Genomic DNA, 18,668 nt, shown 5'->3' with positions numbered 1-18,668 from the left:
TGGTATCGTAGAGGAATGCGAGTTTCCATTGAGCCCTGGTAACACCGGTCGATACGATCGATTCCATATGTCGTAGGATAGGTGGTGGTGGGGTGCAGCTGGCGGTTGGTGCAGCTGGCGGTCGATGCTGCTGGCGGTCGACGTAGCTGCAGGCAGCGACGGTGCATGCGAAATCGATTAAGTGCACTTTCGGGCTTTCGGCGTTCAAGTCGGTGTCGACGGCGGAGACATCGAAGTCGTGTTTTGCCGGCTCGTCAACGGTTGTTCGGGTGATGGTAGTTGGGACATCGCCCAGTCCGCAAAAGCCGAAGTTTTGTATGGGATCGTCCTGTACTCATATGTACCCACTTACGTGCCCACTTGCAGTAGAAGTGGAAATGTGGTTTCACGCCCACATAGACACCTTCCACCCGAACGATCGCGTTCACACATACTATAACGCTCTGATTTCTTCTGCACCTCACGCATACCAATGTGTTTGCTCCACCCCCTTTTCGGATTGCTTATAGAAATGATGAGGCACACATGTTTACTTTTGCTGTATGCACACATTCGCATGCGGTTTATTCCATACTTTTTCTCTCCCTTCCAACACGTGCTTTGGCATACTCACACTGTGTAGACGGCAGAACGTTCACCCCCTTCCAAATTTACCGTTCTTCCTCCTCTCGATCTTTTTTCTTCTTACCGCGTACGGGGTACCATCAGAGCTGCGCGCCGACTTTAGTTTTTCATCCTCTCGTTCTTCCTTTCTTCTACCGCGCCCGCGTTTCGACAGGTTCTTAGCGTAATCCAGTGCGTTGTTTTGTGGCTGAGTTGTGCTGAGCGGTGTCAATAAAAATAAACCAATAATTAATGTATGTAATACGTATTACTTTGGATAGTTTTACGTATATGATGAGAGCAACACTTACCTTAATATTTTAAAACTGAAAAACAATTTCCTTCCGTCACCCACTTTGAAGATTGTTGATGATGGCAACAGGTAGGCGTTGATGAATGGCGCATGCACCTGTAACTTTGAAGACGATAAGCATTAGTTAAATTAGTACATTGAAGCACATATGAGATCAAGAAACTTACCTCAACAATTTGCTAGGCTAAATCATTCCACAATGGAAGAAGAAGCAACACTGCGCAAAACGTAAACAAGGATAGTTGGGGACACAAGAAATCGCACATCACTCCCGCACATCCTTCCACAACGAAAGTTCTGGGCAGACTGAGGATGCCTAACTCCCAGATGAGTGCGATAGCAGAAAAAATCATGGTAGATCGAGAGAGATGGGTAGACTCGGTGTAGCGCAATCCAACGGTAGATGCATGTGTGTGTGACCAACGAAAGACTTCGGACCCCGCTCCTCGCGTTTTTCATCCATCGTTTTTCGTCACACGCACACACCTCTACACGCGCAGCGGTTTGCTGTCCAAAATCTGGAGAGAGAAGACAGGGCATCTCGCTTTGGCACACAGAAAAATCTCTGAAAAACTTCGGCTCTGCTACTTGGGATGCCCCTCGCCTGTAAATTTCGCTCTCTTTGTCTGTCGGGCAGACTAATAAGAACTGACCTTACAAGACGTGCATATAGCGAGAACGACCCAATGACTGCGATGGCCCGTAAATTTAATCAGCGTTACATTTTCTTTGACTGGCACCTACCTACTAGATTCTGTTGATCCGTTTTGTCATTGTACACTGCGTTAGTTATTTAAGTTTTAGTTTTAATTCAGTGATAAGGCCGCTTGTTTGGCCAATCACTTAATACAATAAACAATACAACAATAAAATACAATTAAAACCACATAAATTTGCGTTGTTTGTTAAGAAATCCGTCGCACGCATTCTTAGGTTATTATATACCCCAGAAATTATCTCGCATAGCCCTGTAACCGGGCCAAATTAACTAGTCAGTATAAATTGCATCAATCTGTGACTTGCCGTCCATTGCCGTAAGGCATTCAGACACGAATTGAACGAGATTGGTCGACACCGATCGTTTGGGAACAAATCCGTGCTGGCTTGGGCTAATATAATTCAAGCCACCCCTGACTAACGCTTCCTGGACAAGAAATTCGAGTATTTTTGCTGATGCACATAGGGAAGTTACGCCACGATAATTAGATATAACATGTCTCGGACCTTTTTTATGAACGGGTGTCATCCACGAAGACTTCCACATAGTAGGATATGTAGAACTGTGCAGAAAAAGCTTAAACAGATGGACCAGTGGCTCTGAAAGATAAGTTGAGCACTTCTGTAAGACTATTGCTGGAATCCCGTCCGGACCCGGGATAAATGAGGGTTTAATTTGTTTGATTGCATTTTCTACCGATTCATTTGTGATGACAATATCATTTATAGACATATCTAGAACATCCGCGGGTGTGTGCTGCAGGGCAGTTGCAATATTAATTGGTGACGAAGATTGAAGGTCGAAAACTGAACTAAATTTTTTGGCAAAGAGCTCACTGATTTCAAGTTCACTTGAGGCTTTCTCGGTGTCTAGTGGCATTACTGACGGGATTTTTGGATTTTTCCTCTTACGGTTAACGAAAGAAATAATTTAAGTCGGATCGTTGGATATACTTCGTTGAAGTTTGTTGATATAGATTCTTTACAGATGCCTGTTGAATCTTCTATAGTTGCCACTAACAGTGTTAAACAATAGTCTGTCGGAGTGAAGATTAGACTTTACGAGACAATGTAAAGCTCTATTTTTCGTAGATTTAAGTCTTTTTAACTCTCTATTGCCCCACGGGGGACCGGAAGCTGCGCGCTCTTGTAAAGTAGGGCAGCATTTGTGAAGGACTAGACCAACCTTAATTTGAAAGGAGTCGATTGCCGAATCGATTGATAAGGTGGGATTGCTATCAGAATTAAGGAATGACCAGTCAGTATTGGCAAAAGCGTCAATCATTTTTGGGAAATCAGCTTTTATAAAATCGAGATGTCTCAAGCTGTTCGATCCAGTGACTTCCGTAGCAGTCTGGGTTGTTGATGGAAGTGTAATATTGACCAGCAAGCTCGGATGATATCGGTCTTCCTCAGTTAAACAATCTATGGAACGGAAAATTCTCATACCATTCTCAATTATACGCGGGCTCACGAATATAAGCTCAAGTAAAGACCCATGATTGTTTACATTATTATTGACCTGAGATAGTTCCACAAAGCTGAGAATGAGAATGAGAATGAGCAATAATTATAAGATCTTGGAGTTCATTTATTCATCCTTTACTTTTGATGCACAATCTTAAAACACTCATCACAAAGTTGAGGTTGATCGGGACAGCTTGGACAATACGAAAACGATCTTTTCACAGTTTCACGTGCCTTTGATCGGCCCATGCTTTGCCTGTCATTGTTGTAGCATCGTTTGCATGCGCGTCACCAAAGCGTTGCAAAGGGGGGTTTCCAAGAATGAAATTCCATGGTATAAGCCCAACAAACGACATTGTGGAGCGATTGAGACAACAAAGAGAATTGGTGAATTTGATTTAAAAGAGAAACAATGCAAAAGCAAATGCATTCGTTTCAAAGAGTGATTCCGTGGCCTGACGGGGCAGTTCAGTGGGCATGTATGGTGGCAGACAACGTGTTAAGCATTAGCATCAGTTAGCATTAGCGACTCCGATCCGTTGGTGCTACGAGTTCAAGTCGGGGCGAATCAAAGATCCTTGAATCGCTTGCACACATTCATACCACACACATGCCCATCGCCCCCCCCCCCCCCCCTCTCGCCCTGTCCCATGTCTTCTCTTCAGTTAATCCAGGGGTCTCCAAACTACGGCCCGCGGGCCGCATGCGGCCCTCAAGAGCTTATAATGCGGCCCACGATGACTTTGCCAGAGTTAATATAAATATTACGTTATTATGACTTATTCAAATAAAAATGTATTTTTTACTTTTCTTAGACAAAAATCAATCAACTGTATTAGTATCGTTAGTATTTTGTTGTAAAAACGAGATTTAAACGTTCACTCATCATTTAAAGGTAGCGTCAAATGGCCCTCAATATAGTTATTTTTGAAGCAATGCGGCCCGCGAGCTGAAAAGTTTGGAGGCCCCTAAGTTAATCACAAAATTTGACTAGGGCTCCGAGTGAAAATTGTAATTTTTGCATCAAAATATGCGCTGCTATCGCAAGCCTGCGACGCGAATACAGGCGTCCCCCGAGTTACGACCCCCTCGAGTTACGACGATTCGCAGATACGACGATTTTGATTTTGACAGTGAAAAGTTGTCAGTGAGAAGAAATTGATGTATTTTTTTGAATTTCTGTGCTGAAAACCGTTACAAACACATTTCCAAAGATTCTACAACTAGCCGATCTTTGATATTTATATCGCGTAAACGACTTTCGGTGTAAAATTAATACATTATCAAACATTGTTGCAAATAAAAATCACGTTATCATAGATTTCGCCTCTTCAACTTCGGTTTTAAACTTAACTTTGACAGATATTCGACATACGACTATTTCGACTTACGCCCTGCTTTGGGCCATTTTTTCGGTCCCAAATACAGTCGTATCTCGGGGGACACCTGTAACAGTTTTCGCGTGAAACCAGCTGTCTGTTTTATTGCACAATCGCAAAGCGGTGGCTCCGAGTACAAGCACAGACACGTTCCATCTCAGCCAAATTCAAGAGAAACCTCAACCCACTGGAGCGTCGTTTACCTACGACCTTCACAGTTCATAGTTGTTTTAAAGAAACGCGTGCTTGATGTCAGCCGATTTTTCCTGATAATTTCTTCGGCTACGGACCGCTGTGTTGATATTGTGTTTCGGGGCCTTTAAATTTTTCTCTGGGTGTGTTGTATCCTTGTGTTTATGTAACGGGTTTTCGATGGTGGTCAAGCGCAGCGTTCTGTGCATTCGATTCTCACAGCAAATGTCTCCGCGCGGTTTCGGTGTGCTCGTGCACCGGCCATCCACACTTGCAAAGAATTATGTTGTTTCTCGCTCTACCCAATGCCTTGGGCCAACGATGATTAAATTGTATTGATTTCAGCAGTGCGCGCGTGTTTCAGCGTTCTGCGCTTTTGCCATGCGTAAAAGGGTGGAAAAGAAGAGCGAGGAATGAAGTGCAGCGTAGAAGGGGGCTCTTAGATTGAAAAAATATTGTCTATACCCTTTAAAGGATTCGAAACAGGTGTATGTCAAATCGATGGAGTTTCCAATATTTGCATGGATCTACACATGCTTTCTGTTGGGACCAATAATAGCCATCGTGGATGGGCGGGCGGAGTGGAGGGGGGGGGGGAGGTTGGGCTTGAAGAGGTCAGGTGTCCGCCAAGTTCATCCACTGTTAGACGACGACCGATGGCTGAGTAAATGAACTCTAAGAGAAAAAGCTGACATTGGTCGTGTGGTCGTGGTCTTTGTGTACGTACCACCATGGTACGAAGTGTGCTCGCACAGTGTAAAGTGAAGTAAGTGAAGCTTGCACTGTGCGAAGTGTGCGAAAAGTGCGGAGTGTGCTCGCAATGTGCGAAGTGTGCGAAAAGTCCGGACTGTGCTTGCACTGTGCGAAGTGTGCGAAAAGTCCGGACTGTGCTCGCACTGTGCGGAGTGTGCGAAAAGTGCGCGCACCGTGCGAAGTGTGCTCGCACTGTGCGAAAAGTGCGGAGTGCGCGCACAGTGCGGAGTGCGCGCACAGTGCGTAGAGCGCGCACAGTGCGAAATGTGCACCGCACACTGAGATGTGCGTGCGTGTGCGCACAGCACACCTAATTGTGCTCTTTTTCCCAACACTAGCGGCAATATATTCGGTATTATTACTAAGAATCGGTGGAACGTAAACGAATGAAGTGCCAACACGCATGCGGATCCAGATACTTTCGGTTGATGAGCTCGCAACAGTGATTACTGAGGGACGATGCATGGTTTTAGCCGCAATCAGTACCCCTCCCCCACGGGTTTTCTGGCTATTTGAGGAGTTACGGTCCATTCGGAAAACATCACATCGGTCATCGAAGAGTGCAGACGAAGCAATGTCATCCTTGAGCCAGGTTTCTGTGATCGCGATGATATCAAAAGAACAGCTTGAAGATGCACTGAAGAAACTCGAGAGTTTTGTCCGTAGACCTCGGGTGTTTTGGTAATACACGGAAAGCTCAGATATGCAAGAATAATTTTGTCGAAAAATAGTGGAGGCAAACCCTGCTGAGTTGACATTAGCGCCACGTATTTGTGTGAGTGTTGGATCGGCATCGCTGAGACGGAAGTGTATTGCGCGGCCTCGTGGCTTATGTCACGTTGACATATTTGGTAAATTCGTGCGCGGTGTATGTCAGGCTGACGTTTCCTGGATTATCCGTGTGCGGTGTGTACAACCGGAGGTCAGCTCCGAACAGTGGTAGGGCCACACCATGATCGCCACACCATTAATGATGCGCGTTGCGTTCCGAAACTGCCAGGTGCGATCCGTTTCAGCATGCAAGCATCCGGTCCGCGATCCTTATTTTTAACCCAAACTGAACCTGTTGCTCCCACCGTTCTTTGCGATCCGACCTGAACCGACTGTTATCAACGATCTTACCGATCCGATCTGAACCGGCTGCTATCAGCGTTCTCGGCTATCTGTGCTGGGCCGGTTGCTCTCAGCCCTAAAGCAAAGAGCGGGTAATTTTTATCATGGTGTGCGTAAAAACCTAGAATCAAGCCGATGGAAGATTTCCTAGGCTTAAAAAAGGGGAGAGAATCGGTACCACGGTTCTCTCCCGCTCCCATATAAAATACACGGCGCGCTCTCTCGGTTTCCGAGGTTCTTTTCGGTTCGGAAACCGAGAAAGAACCTCGGAAACCGAGAGAGCGCACCGTCCCGCAGCGCAATGCTCCAAGAGATTTTAGCGTCGCATTTGAATCACATTTGGTTTCCGTTCATCCCAGATACGAGTCATAATGTCAGTCGTATATGACAGTATTTTGAGAGAGAATTGAGTGTTTCGTGAGATCTGAGTGCTTTACGAGAGGATTTTGTGAGTTCTGCCAGCTCTTTGAATTAATTCATTGACGTGTCCTCGTCACACCTATGCAATATAAATTGATCGACACGTGTAAAAAAAATATCGAAATGCGAAAGCCATTCGCAAAAAAAGGAAACAAAAAACTCGATCGAAATGCGATCGAAGTGCGACCGAAAAAAGTTTGAGCTTACACTTCTCAACTGCTTCATTCTACACTTGCGCCCCTCCTCTCCCCCTCTTCGCTATCCTGCTTCTTTGCCCTGCTGCTCTACACATACCATTGCGCTTATCAATTCTATTGCCCAAAGCCACAGCCATCGTCTATTCTATTGCAGACAGCCAATCTCATTCTGCACATCAACAACCGGGCACGCGTGTACGATATATTGGACCAACCGAGTTACATTGCTAGTGCTAGTAAAGTTTGTTAGTGGTTATTTGGTAAAGAGTGGTAAGTATTTATTTAAATTTATTTAATGTTATATGAATATATATATACATATGCTCGCTGTGTGTCGAATAATTGATTGTTGCGGAATTGAACTGCTCTCCGTTTGGTATCTTTGATGCCACCGATCCGATTCGACCATTTGATCGCGACAGCGTAGCTCGGTTAGAATTCTATTATAAATCTAATATCATAGTCTAATATACTTTACAGACTAATGTCGTTCGCAACTAATATGGAGCCTCAAGGAAAAAAATCAATGTGCTGTCGGATGTGTTGCTGCTGCCAGGTTTGGGACATCTTACAATTCGAAAAATTATTGCCACCACAACCTTCACCGCCACTACCACCACCATCACCACCTCCAACACCGCCACCACCGCACACACCACCACCACCACCGCTACAGCCACCAGTACCAACACGGAGAACGCTACATCACCAGGCAAAAGCCCTTTTGTTCCTGCTTCTGTAGTTGGTACAGGTGTAGCGCTAGACGAGCCTCACTCCGCCCCGTATGATCCCATGGCTGCTCGCACTTCATCGGTGATCGGTATGATATCCTAAAACATCTCGAGCACCACCTTCCGAAATGACAAGCCCGCCTTTAGAGAGGGGTTCCTGGATATTGGCGACTTTACACAGTTTTGGGCCAATCTATGTGAGAAACCTGTCCAACACAACAGCGAAGGAATGAGGTTAGCAGAAGATGAGCGCTTCAGTGATGGTATCGAAGACATGCCCGTGCTAGTTGTGAATGCTCAAGACATACGTGAGGCAACGCAGTACACCAGGAATGGAGCTGCACCAGGCTCGATTTTGTAAACAATCTTTGATATAAAAAGCCGACGACAGTCCATGAGCAGATAGCGGCATGCTTCAATACGGTGCTGGAAGATCCGAGGAAGCTACCAGAATTTATCACCAGGGGAGTTACTTACTTTCTACCAAAAGATCAAAATGCAAATAATCCTGAAAAGTATAGATCAATTACCTGTCTTTCTAACTAATACAAAGTATTGTCGTCAGTGATAACGTAGGAAGTGAAAGATCGTTGCGATACCAACAACGTAATGACCAAAGAACAAACAGGACGTCGAAAAAACACGTAAGGCTGTAAAGACCAGGTCTTCATTGATGCAGCCATTGTTGGTCAGGCAGCCAAGAAACAGAGAAATCTGAGTATGGGATATTATTATTATTATTATTATTATTTTAATCTTAGGCCGTATGACCTAAATAACAGTTCATTTTTAATAAAAAATAAACATAACAAAAACAATATTTGCATCGCAATTCACTGCGGCCACGGCAAAAGCCGGAGACGTTCCTTGAAGCACTGAGTTGAGATGTCGAAGTCGAAGCAATCCGAAACAGTGTTGAAAACAGCCGACATGCGGAACATAGGGTATATCGCGTGAGCTTACGTTGAATCGCCTCAAGTCGAGCAATTGAAGAAGCAGTAGTTGGGCTCCAGACTACGCACGAATATTCCAGAACCGAACAAACGATACTGTTGCAGAAAGTTTTGATGCACATGGGGTTGCGGAATTCATTAGTTGTCCGGATAACCACGCCAAGTAGTTGGTTTCCTCTGGCTACAACGTCATCGATATGCTGTTTTAGGTTCAAATTTGAATCAAGCAGAACGCCCAGGTTTTTTGGCATGATTTTGTCGATTAACTGCAGTGCCGTCCATTAAGTAGGTACCAGTGACTGGGCTCCTGCATCGACTAAAAGACACACAGTAGCATTTCTCGAAGAAATAAGGACGAGAATTATCCACACCTTATTTATGGATGACTTGAATCTGTTCGCAGAAACAGTACAGAAGTTGCACTGCCTGTAGAAGACCGTGCAGGGATTCAGCAACGACATTCATATGGAATTTGGTATCGATAAATGACGATCAAATCATCTACACTGAGGTAAAGTAGTGGATGCCAATAGCTTCCGTGTCAACGAACAAGAGGAAATCCAAATAATGATTCAAGGCGAAACGTACAAGTTCCTCGGTTTCCTGCAGCTGAGGGGTATTCACTATGCAGCGATCAAGAAAGAGCTGCAGGACAAGTTCTTACATCGTGTTAGCTGTATCCTGAAGAGCTTTTTGTCAGCCGGCAACAAGGTGAAAGCTATAAACACATTTGCGGTGGCTCTGTTGACCTACAGCTTTGGAGTAATGAAATGGTCTAATACTGACTTGGAAGCGTTGGAGCGAACAATTCGTGTGGTTTCCACTAAGCACCGAATACGTCACCCAAAAACGTCCGTCGAGAGAGTAATCCTGCCACATCCGGTGCAAACTCATTAACATTAAGAAAACTGGTGAATGAGATCCACAGATCCCGCCATTCAATTTACACCGATTTGTGAGGGCGCGCGGGGGCCCGCACGCCATACAAGTTCACCGCCCCAGAGCCCTGGCATTTAAAAGCTTGCGAGCCTTGGTAGTTTTTTCACCCCTAGTTTTAGCAGTTATAATTATAGCACCCCAAGAGCAGGTATAACAGTGCAAATTGTAGCATACTAAACTCCTGAATTTTGTGATCTTTTCATCAAATACTACCGCAAAAAAATAATCCATGAATAAAAGTCGAAGATTATTTAAAATACCAAAAGATTTCGAGCAGATGATATCATTTGCAACCCTCGCAATGTTTGACGGGTTGTTTAAAAGCATTTTTTACCTGTGATCGGAAAGTTCCGCTTAATTGGCTTTTATCAATATTTGTTATTTATTAATTGAAATTCAACAGACCGCGAGTGGCCCACTTGAAGCGAATTTGTTACATTCATTATATCATGGTCACGTTTCGGTCATCCATTTGTCACGCTTTGTTTCGATAGCTCTTATTTCGATGAATTCTTTATTGCTACTAAAATTTCATAGGTTTTAATATGTGATCTTTAATGTCTCTACACTGCCGAAGTTCTTCTCTCCACAGCCGAAGCTATCCTCTCCACAGTCCATTCTCTATTCTAGAAACTCTCCAAATTCCCGTTAAACATTTTCAACCTGCTTCCCCAAGATTATGCGTAACATTCCGGCCACCAAAAACGTATGTTTTTAATTATTGTTTGTTACTGGCAAAATAGCAATCTTCGTAACAGGTCTCTGGACCTCCTTCCTATTCGCAAACCTCACAGTTACAACTCGTGTAACGTTATCAGCTCCTGGATGAATTTGACTGATTCGTGCTAAAGGCCATTTACAAATTGGTACATTTTCCTCCTTGACTATCACTAACCTTCCCACTTCAATCTCACATGCAGAATTATTCCATTTTGTTCGCTTTTGCAAAGAATGCAAATACTCTTGATGCCATCTACGCCATATCATTTGTACATATCGCTGAACTTGTCTCCAATGATCTAACCGATTAGACGGGATATCTGTTATATCGACCTGAGGTACGCACTGTAGATTGGTTCCCACGAGAAAATGTCCAGGGGTCAAAGCTTCCAGGTCATTTGGATCGTTGCTGGCGGGTACCAACGGCCTAGAGTTTAAACAAGCCTCGATCTCTGCCATTAGAGTTGACATGTCTTCAAACGTCAACTCATCATTCCCTAAGACGCGAATCATATGATGCTTCATGGATTTTACGGCGGCCTCCCACAGTCCTCCGAAGTGTGGTGCTCCAGGAGGGATGAAAGACCATTTGATACCTTGGTCCGCGCACCATCTAATTGTCTTCTATGTGGACAGCCTTGGTTACAAAACAGACGAACAAACAAATATAACCCTTTTTCGATGCTGCACGCCGATGTGTTCCCTTCATCATAATAGGCCCCGCGTAATCAACTCCACTGATGGAAAACGGTCTTGCTTGCCTAACTCGCTGTAGATGAAGATCCGCCATTGGTTGCTGCAATAGTCTTGGTTTGCATCGTGTGCATCGTATACAATTATGGATGATACTCTTAACGACATTTCGACCGCCTACTATCCAATACTTCTGCTGAATAGTGTTTATCATGATTTGAGCTCCTCCATGCATTAGCGTCTTGTGATAGTAGGTAGCAATTAGTATAGCAATGCGGTGTTTTCCTGGCACTAAAATTGGATGTTTATGCTCCTCATCTATGTCTGAATTGCACAACCGACCTCCAACTCGAATAAGACCATCGTCCTTGCAGATTGGACTCAACAATTTCAACGGTGATGATCGACTAATAGGTCTCCCCTGCTTCAGCGATTCGATTTCCGTAGCATAAAATTCTCTTTGCACCAAGCGCATTACGATCTTCTCCGCTCGTTGTAACGATTCTATCTCATTAGTTTCTGTGTTGTGCGCATTGCCTTTTCGTTCATCAAAGAACTTGTAGACGTAGGATACTACTCGTTTCAATTCGTCAAAAGTATCACTAGCCTCGCAAGCACGATTGATGAACGACTCCACATTTACCGTACTAGTTAGTGCGCATGTAATGCGCTCTTCTTCAACGACCTTAACATCCTCGGCATTTGAAATTGTGTAAGTTGGCCAAGCAGTTTTGTCCATTTGCAGCCAATCTGGCCCACTCCACCAAAGATCATCTTTGATTATTTCTGTCGGAAATCTTCCTCTTGACACTGCATCAGCGGGATTTTGTGTACCAGGAACATGTCGCCATTCGATACCTTGAGTTGTGCATTGAATTTGTGATACTCTGTTTGCCACAAACGTTTTCCATCGATTGGGAGAAGATTTCAACCAATATAACACAGTAGTAGAATCGGTCCAGCAGTATGTTTGTGCTTCCATGTTGATCGATTTTCTCACTTTAGTTATCAGTTTGCTAAGCAAATGAGCAGCGCACAGTTTGAGTCTTGCTATGGTGTGCTTCTTAGACAATGGTGCCACCTTTGATTTGGACACAAATAGCCGTGACGACATTGTCCCGGCTGAATCAATACTTCGAACATATACACATGCACCGTAGCCGCTTTCTGAAGCATCGCCGAACCCATGAAGTTGAATGGTATCTGGATGAGCAATAGCAACCAGCCTCGGAACGCTGATCTCCTTTAGATGAACAAGTTGTGTTTCAAATAGTTGCCATTCCTCACGCATTTGGCGTGGAAGTTCCACGTCCCATCCATATTGCTTGTCGTCTTGATCTCTTAGCGTCCACAAATGCTGCATAAATTGTTTCGCTTTAGCCTTTACTGTATCGATTATACCCAGTGGATCATATATCCGAGCTACAGTCCGATAAACGCTACGCCTTGTTACTACCTGCTCCCCTTCGATCTCCGGCACTCGTATACTCAGCAAATCAGATACAGGATTCCAAACAAGGCCTAAAGTCGTAACTGCGCAGTTTGAATTTGATTCATACAACAGCACTGGGTCTTGAGGTCCCTTTATGGCATCTGGTAACACTTGCGGACAATTTGACGCCCACTTTCGCAACGGAAACCCACCTCTATCTAGTAAGGATTTTGCTTCAAAACAAAGTTGTCTTGCTTCCTCTTCGGTATCTGCAGCCGTGATAAGATCATCGACGTAAAAATCTTCCTTTCTTGAAGCAGCGAGCGGAAATTGCACTCGATGATCTTCAATTATGCTATTAAGTGCTCGGATGGCTAGGAACGGTGCTGCTGCAGTACCGTATGTGACGGTATTAAGCTCAAAGGTTTCAATCGGCTCATTTGGTTTAGATCTCCACAGGATTCGCTGAAATCGACGATCTTCAGGATTTATCCACACTTGCCTATACATTTTTGCCACGTCAGCTGTGACTGCAACTGCTCTTGTTCTCCATCTTATTAAAATGTTGGTAGTATCCTGTTGAATGGTAGGACCAACCTTCAAAACATCATTTAACGATAAACCATTTGATGTTTTACATGATGCATCGAATACTACCCTGCATTTTGTTGTTAGACTATCCTTTTTGAAGACAGCATGATGTGGCATGTAATAGCCCTCACTTTCGGTCGCCTGTGTGGTAACTCTACTCATGTGTCCCATTTCTTCATACTCCTTCATAAAAGCTACGTATTCTTGAAGCATTTCAGGTTCTCTAGCAAATCTTCTCTCTAGCCCAGTAAATCTCCGCAATGCAATTTGTTTTGAATCACCCAACTCTAAATTTGACTTGAATGGCAATCGCACAATTATCTTTCCGGTAGAGTCTCGTGTGCTTGTATCAATAAAATGCTTCTCGCACTCTTGTTCTTCTTGACTCCAAACTCGTTCTTCACCAACTTCTTCAATATTGAAAAAGTTCTCCAATAGATTATTTAAGGTAGCGGCTTCATCTTGAATTGACAAGGCACAAACTAAATTCGCAGTATTAGGCTGAGATTTGTACGGACCTCCAATTATCCATCCCAACTCAGTTTCAATTAAAGTTGGATAATCATCAGCTAGTTTGATCTTTCCGCTCTTTATAATCTCTACGAATATTTCAACTCCTAGAAGCATATCAATTTGGTTTGGAGCATAAAACTCAGAATCAGCTAGGTGAATGGTGTTTGGAATATTCCAGTTACTAATGTCAATAGTTTGCGTCGGTAATTCTGATGTGATTTTGGGCAACATAAGAAACTCTGCATGCGAATGATAGTTCGATATTCTTGATCGTATGGTACCAACGATTACTCCAGTTAAATTCGTAATCGATCCTCCAATTCCACATACAGGTTCGTTCAATCTAACCCCCTTTAATCCGAGTTGTCTTGCCAATTTCTCTGTGATAAAGTTTGTTTGAGAGCCATTGTCAATTAATGCCCTGACAATACATGGTGTTTTGTGAATATTCTCAATATATATCAGTACGGTTGATAACAACGCCCTTTTGCGCTTAGCCTTGTATGCAGTTGCTGTTACCGAGGGAACTGGGGGAATCATTTCTTCGTTTGCCATCGATATGGTTCGTTTACATAATTTGGAATGGTGTTTCCCTTTACAGTGTTTACATACGAAGTTAGATTTGCAGTATCGCACTGAATGGCCCACTCTTAAGCAGTTGAAGCAAAGCATTTGGGTTTTTACTAACTCTTCTCTATTAGCAATTGTAAGGGTTTCAAATTTTGGACAAGAGTTTACATTGTGCGATTCACCACATACTACACACCGGTTTATGTTCTGATTACTCTCATAGACTTGGATAGGAAGAGCTATGTTGCGATTGGGTTTTACCTGCCTACCGGCCACCATGCTAACCTGATTTGTACGATGATTTATGTGTACACTAATGCGTTTTTCGAGAAACTTGATTAAATTATTATATTTATCTTCGGTGAGATCAGCAGCATGTTTTTCCCAAGCCCAAACAGTTTCCTCATCTAGCTTGTACAGCAGCATATTTGTTAGTGGAATATCCCACTGGTCAACTGGTGCCTTCAATCGTTGAAGTCCCCTCACTAGCCTTATTACTTCGTTTACAACACGCTGTAGTTCGTGCACTGAATTGTTACTCATGCGCTTTAAATTGTGTACACCCAAAAAATACTCTCGTTTAATACGCTTGGTGTTATCGAATCGTTTCACTAGTGCATCCCAAGTTGTTGTATAACTATCTGCAGTAATTGGAGTATGTTCAAATTGCGTTGCTAAAGGCTCTGTCAAGGACGATAATAGGTATTGCAGCTTGGTCACTTCTGGAATATCACTTGCCTCATTTACCATTGACTCGAATCGATCTTTAAAAGACAACCATTTTGTTATATCACCATTAATCGATCGTTCACCAGGTTTGCTATATGTAAAATCCTGGGTAGATTGTCCTCCCCCATACCTCCTTACGAGGACAGGTGTCGGCAGCTTGGCCTGGAACTATTGGAAAACCGCCGTTCCCATGCCCAATCCTCCTTTATTGCTGCATTACTCCTTGGTAATATTGATTCTCCTTCCCTTCTTTCTTCTATCCCTTTCTACGCCCCTAACCGTGTTCTTCGAAACCGCCCTCCCCTAGTGATCCCTTCCCGCCGAACTGCAGTGGGCCGTAATGACCCCCTTCTTCGTGCAATTCGTCGATTTAACTGTGTATATTCTATGTTTGATTTCAACCTTCCCTTATCCTCTTTCCGATCCCGCATCAGAACCCTCCATAATCCCGTGCTGCCTTAATTTTTAATTTTTAATTTTTAATTTTTAACTTTTAGATTCTAATTTTCTAAAAAAAAATTTTTTTCTCAAATTTTTGATAATTCGTGTTAATTTTTGTTAGGTTAGGAACATAGGTAATAAGTATTATTTAAGCATTTGTGTAACCAAAAGGTAGACAAATAAATATGAATATGAATATGAATATGAATATGAAATGATGGCAGATCTACTTGCGGAAGCCGTATAGATGTATTGAATGAAGATGTTTGTTGCATTTCAGAACAAGGATTTATGCGAGTGGATTCTAGATTAGGGCTCCTTGGGGGATCTTGAAGAGAAGCTTTCATCTCGTGATATTTGCAATCAAAATTCGTCGTATCATTTACTATGCCTTCTAACACTTCTTCATTTTGTATTTTTTCATATGCCTGTTCCTTCAATTCATCAAATTGTATGCGAATGTTTTCTAATGATTGCAGTCTACCTTGTTTTTCACGAGCTTTCGAGTTATCATACGTTCGCAGAAAATCGGCAATTAATTGAAGTTTCAAAAGTATATCACGTTTCTTAAGCTCAAAAATCTTTACAGCTGGTTCACTCATTTTACACTTTGGGTTTGACACTCCTGATAATACGATGAACTCTCGGTCTAATGCGATGGCGGATTATAAGATGAAATGATCGTAGCTTCGCGCCACTGTAATACTCACGCACACGTTGCTGGTACTTGAAGCTTGTAGTATGATCAATCTGCACACAAACGTAGTGCCGACCTATGTGTCGTGGTTGCAGGAATATCGTGGTGGTTGCGTGGTTGCTGTAATGCGATGAAGTTGGCGCCGATCTGTGTTATACGATGAAACACTCACACACGATCAACGCGCAGGATGATGAACGTGCGGGAGGATGAATTCGCAGGAGGATGAACGCTCAGGATGATGAATGCGGGATGATGAACACAGTGGCTAAAACGGAGACTCACACAGATAACGATAGAATATGGCGTTGCAGCTGATGATATTTCACACACATTGTAGGAGCAATGCGATGGTATTAATATCGTTGAATACACGTACAATCTTCAGCGAATACTTATCTGACTTTAACAGGTTTGATTTATCTTCTCCACTCGGCGCAGCTGGTTGAAACACCCGATAAAGCAAGATGATGAATGCGTTTGGATGAAGATTCACGAAGATAGCGATGGATGAGCCAATAAATTCACTGAAGTCTAGATCACACGTTATCCCGTGGTAGCGAGGATATCCGTATCGATAAAGCGATGAAAGTGCACAAGCGTAATTGTGGCGATGCGATACTGTCGTTGTTGGAAAGCGAGGGTACTGTACGCGCGTGATTGCGGCGGTACGTTTAAGTCTGTGTCGGTGAGATGAGGATGCTGCACACGCGTGATTGCGGCGATGTGTATGTCGATGTGTCGGTAAGGCGAAGATGCTGCACACGCGTGATTGCGGCGGTGTCTCGTGTCGGATGGGAAGTGATAATTACGCACGCGCGTGGTAGCGGCGGTGCCACAGATGAGACGAATATTCTCCAATTCACGTTGAGTAGCAAATGTTAAGAGCAATAATTTTAATTTTAACTAATTCGGATAAATCCGGTTCGAAGGACCAATGTTTCGATAGCTCTTATTTCGATGAATTCGTTATTGCTACTAAAATTTCATAGGTTTTAATATGTGATCTTTAATGTCTCTACACTGCCGAAGTTCTTCTCTCCACAGCCGAAGCTATCCTCTCCACAGTTCATTCTCTATTCTAGAAACTCTCCAAATTCCCGTTAAACATTTTCAACCTGCTTCCCCAAGATTATGCGTAACACGCTTAGTCTTAAGTATAAAGGCCGGGCTGGATTGATCGTACTCGCAAGTGTAATTTCTATTTTCACTAGCGCATCTAGCGGCAGCTGACCGAAGCATTTTGCCAAACAATTTGAAGCCGCTCCAGAAAATATGTTGTGTTTCCATGTTTTTTTTACTTTAACTGGTTTGGAAAAGCTTTGTAATTGATAGACAAACATATTGTGCAAGTATTTCAGCCGTTTTTGCATCAAAAAACGATGAAAAAATAACTTAAATTTGAGGCCGGGGGACACTGTCCACTAGTGTAATTTTGATTTTAACCAGCGCATCTGGCAGCGGCTGGTGGAAGCTTTTTTGGTCATCGAGGGAATGGTCATGGGCTCAAAATTAAGTAGTTTTCCATAGGTTTTGGTTATGAAAATGGATTTAATACTTGCAGGACATGTGCATGTATCTTTTAAAAAACTTTTTTTGTCCGAATTAAGTAAAAAATGTGGAAAAAACATATTTTCTGAAGCGGCTTCAAATTGTTTGGCAAAATGTTTCGGTCAGCTGCCGCCAGATGCGCTAGTGAAAATTGAAATTACACTAGCGAGTACGGGCAATGTCCCCCGGCCTTTAGGCCTCAAACAAACGACGACACGTATAAAGGCCGGGCTACATTGATCGTACTCACAAGCGTAATTTTGATTTTCACTAGCGCATCTGACGGCGACTGGTGGAAGCTATTTTTGGTCATCCAGGGAATGATCATGCCGGATCTCAAAATTAAGTAGTTTTTCCATCGTTTTCGATTGCAAAAATGGATGCAATGCGTGCAAAACATATGTATCTACGTTTTACAAAACTGTTCTCCTCCGTTTTTAGTAAAAAACATGGAAAAATAACGTATTTTCTGGAGCGGCTCCAAATTGTTTGGCAAAATGCTTCGGTCAGCCGCCGCCAGATGCGCTAGTGAAAATCAAAATTACGTTTGCGAGTACGATCAATGTAGCCCGGCCTTAACAATCTGGCCATAGAAATAAAATGGTATTCGAAAGCGCTACCGCGGAAATGCAGAGATTCTCATGCTGGATATCTCTGCGGAACTGTTATACGCGTTTCAATGCCCGCGAAAACGCGTGTCGTGTATTTTGTATCGAGCGATGACATGATTTCAGCCACCAACTGCCAAACTGCAAAGAAAAAAACTGGCCAGAATTGTTAATCCCACGTTCTACAGTTTTTGTGTCAAATCAGTCAATAATTTTCCAAAACAGCTAAACAGCCAGACAATAATGATAGACACACCTCGAAGAATACCTGTAAAATGGAACAAAAGTACCAGGCGCTCAATTTTCAAAGAATGGACTACAAATTTCAATTTTTATAAGTGATATA

The 18,668-nt window shown here is 43.2% G+C and overlaps 1 long non-coding RNA gene across 1 annotated transcript; it reads right to left on the bottom strand.

Moving 5' to 3' along the window:
- Window positions 1-528: 528 nt before the first annotated feature.
- On the bottom strand, window positions 529-1,814 carry LOC125906456 (uncharacterized). Its single transcript, XR_007451817.1, has 2 exons — window positions 1,084-1,814; window positions 529-1,018 (listed from the first exon to the last, which is right to left on the bottom strand). It is a non-coding gene; the product is annotated as an uncharacterized LOC125906456 (long non-coding RNA).
- Window positions 1,815-18,668: the final 16,854 nt, after the last annotated feature.

Source organism: Anopheles coluzzii, chromosome 2 (assembly GCF_943734685.1).
Source record: "Anopheles coluzzii chromosome 2, AcolN3, whole genome shotgun sequence".
Classification (NCBI taxonomy): domain Eukaryota; kingdom Metazoa; phylum Arthropoda; class Insecta; order Diptera; family Culicidae; genus Anopheles; species Anopheles coluzzii.
The sequence above is the reverse complement of the archived record's forward strand: the minus strand, read 5'-3'. Positions and strand labels throughout refer to the sequence as shown.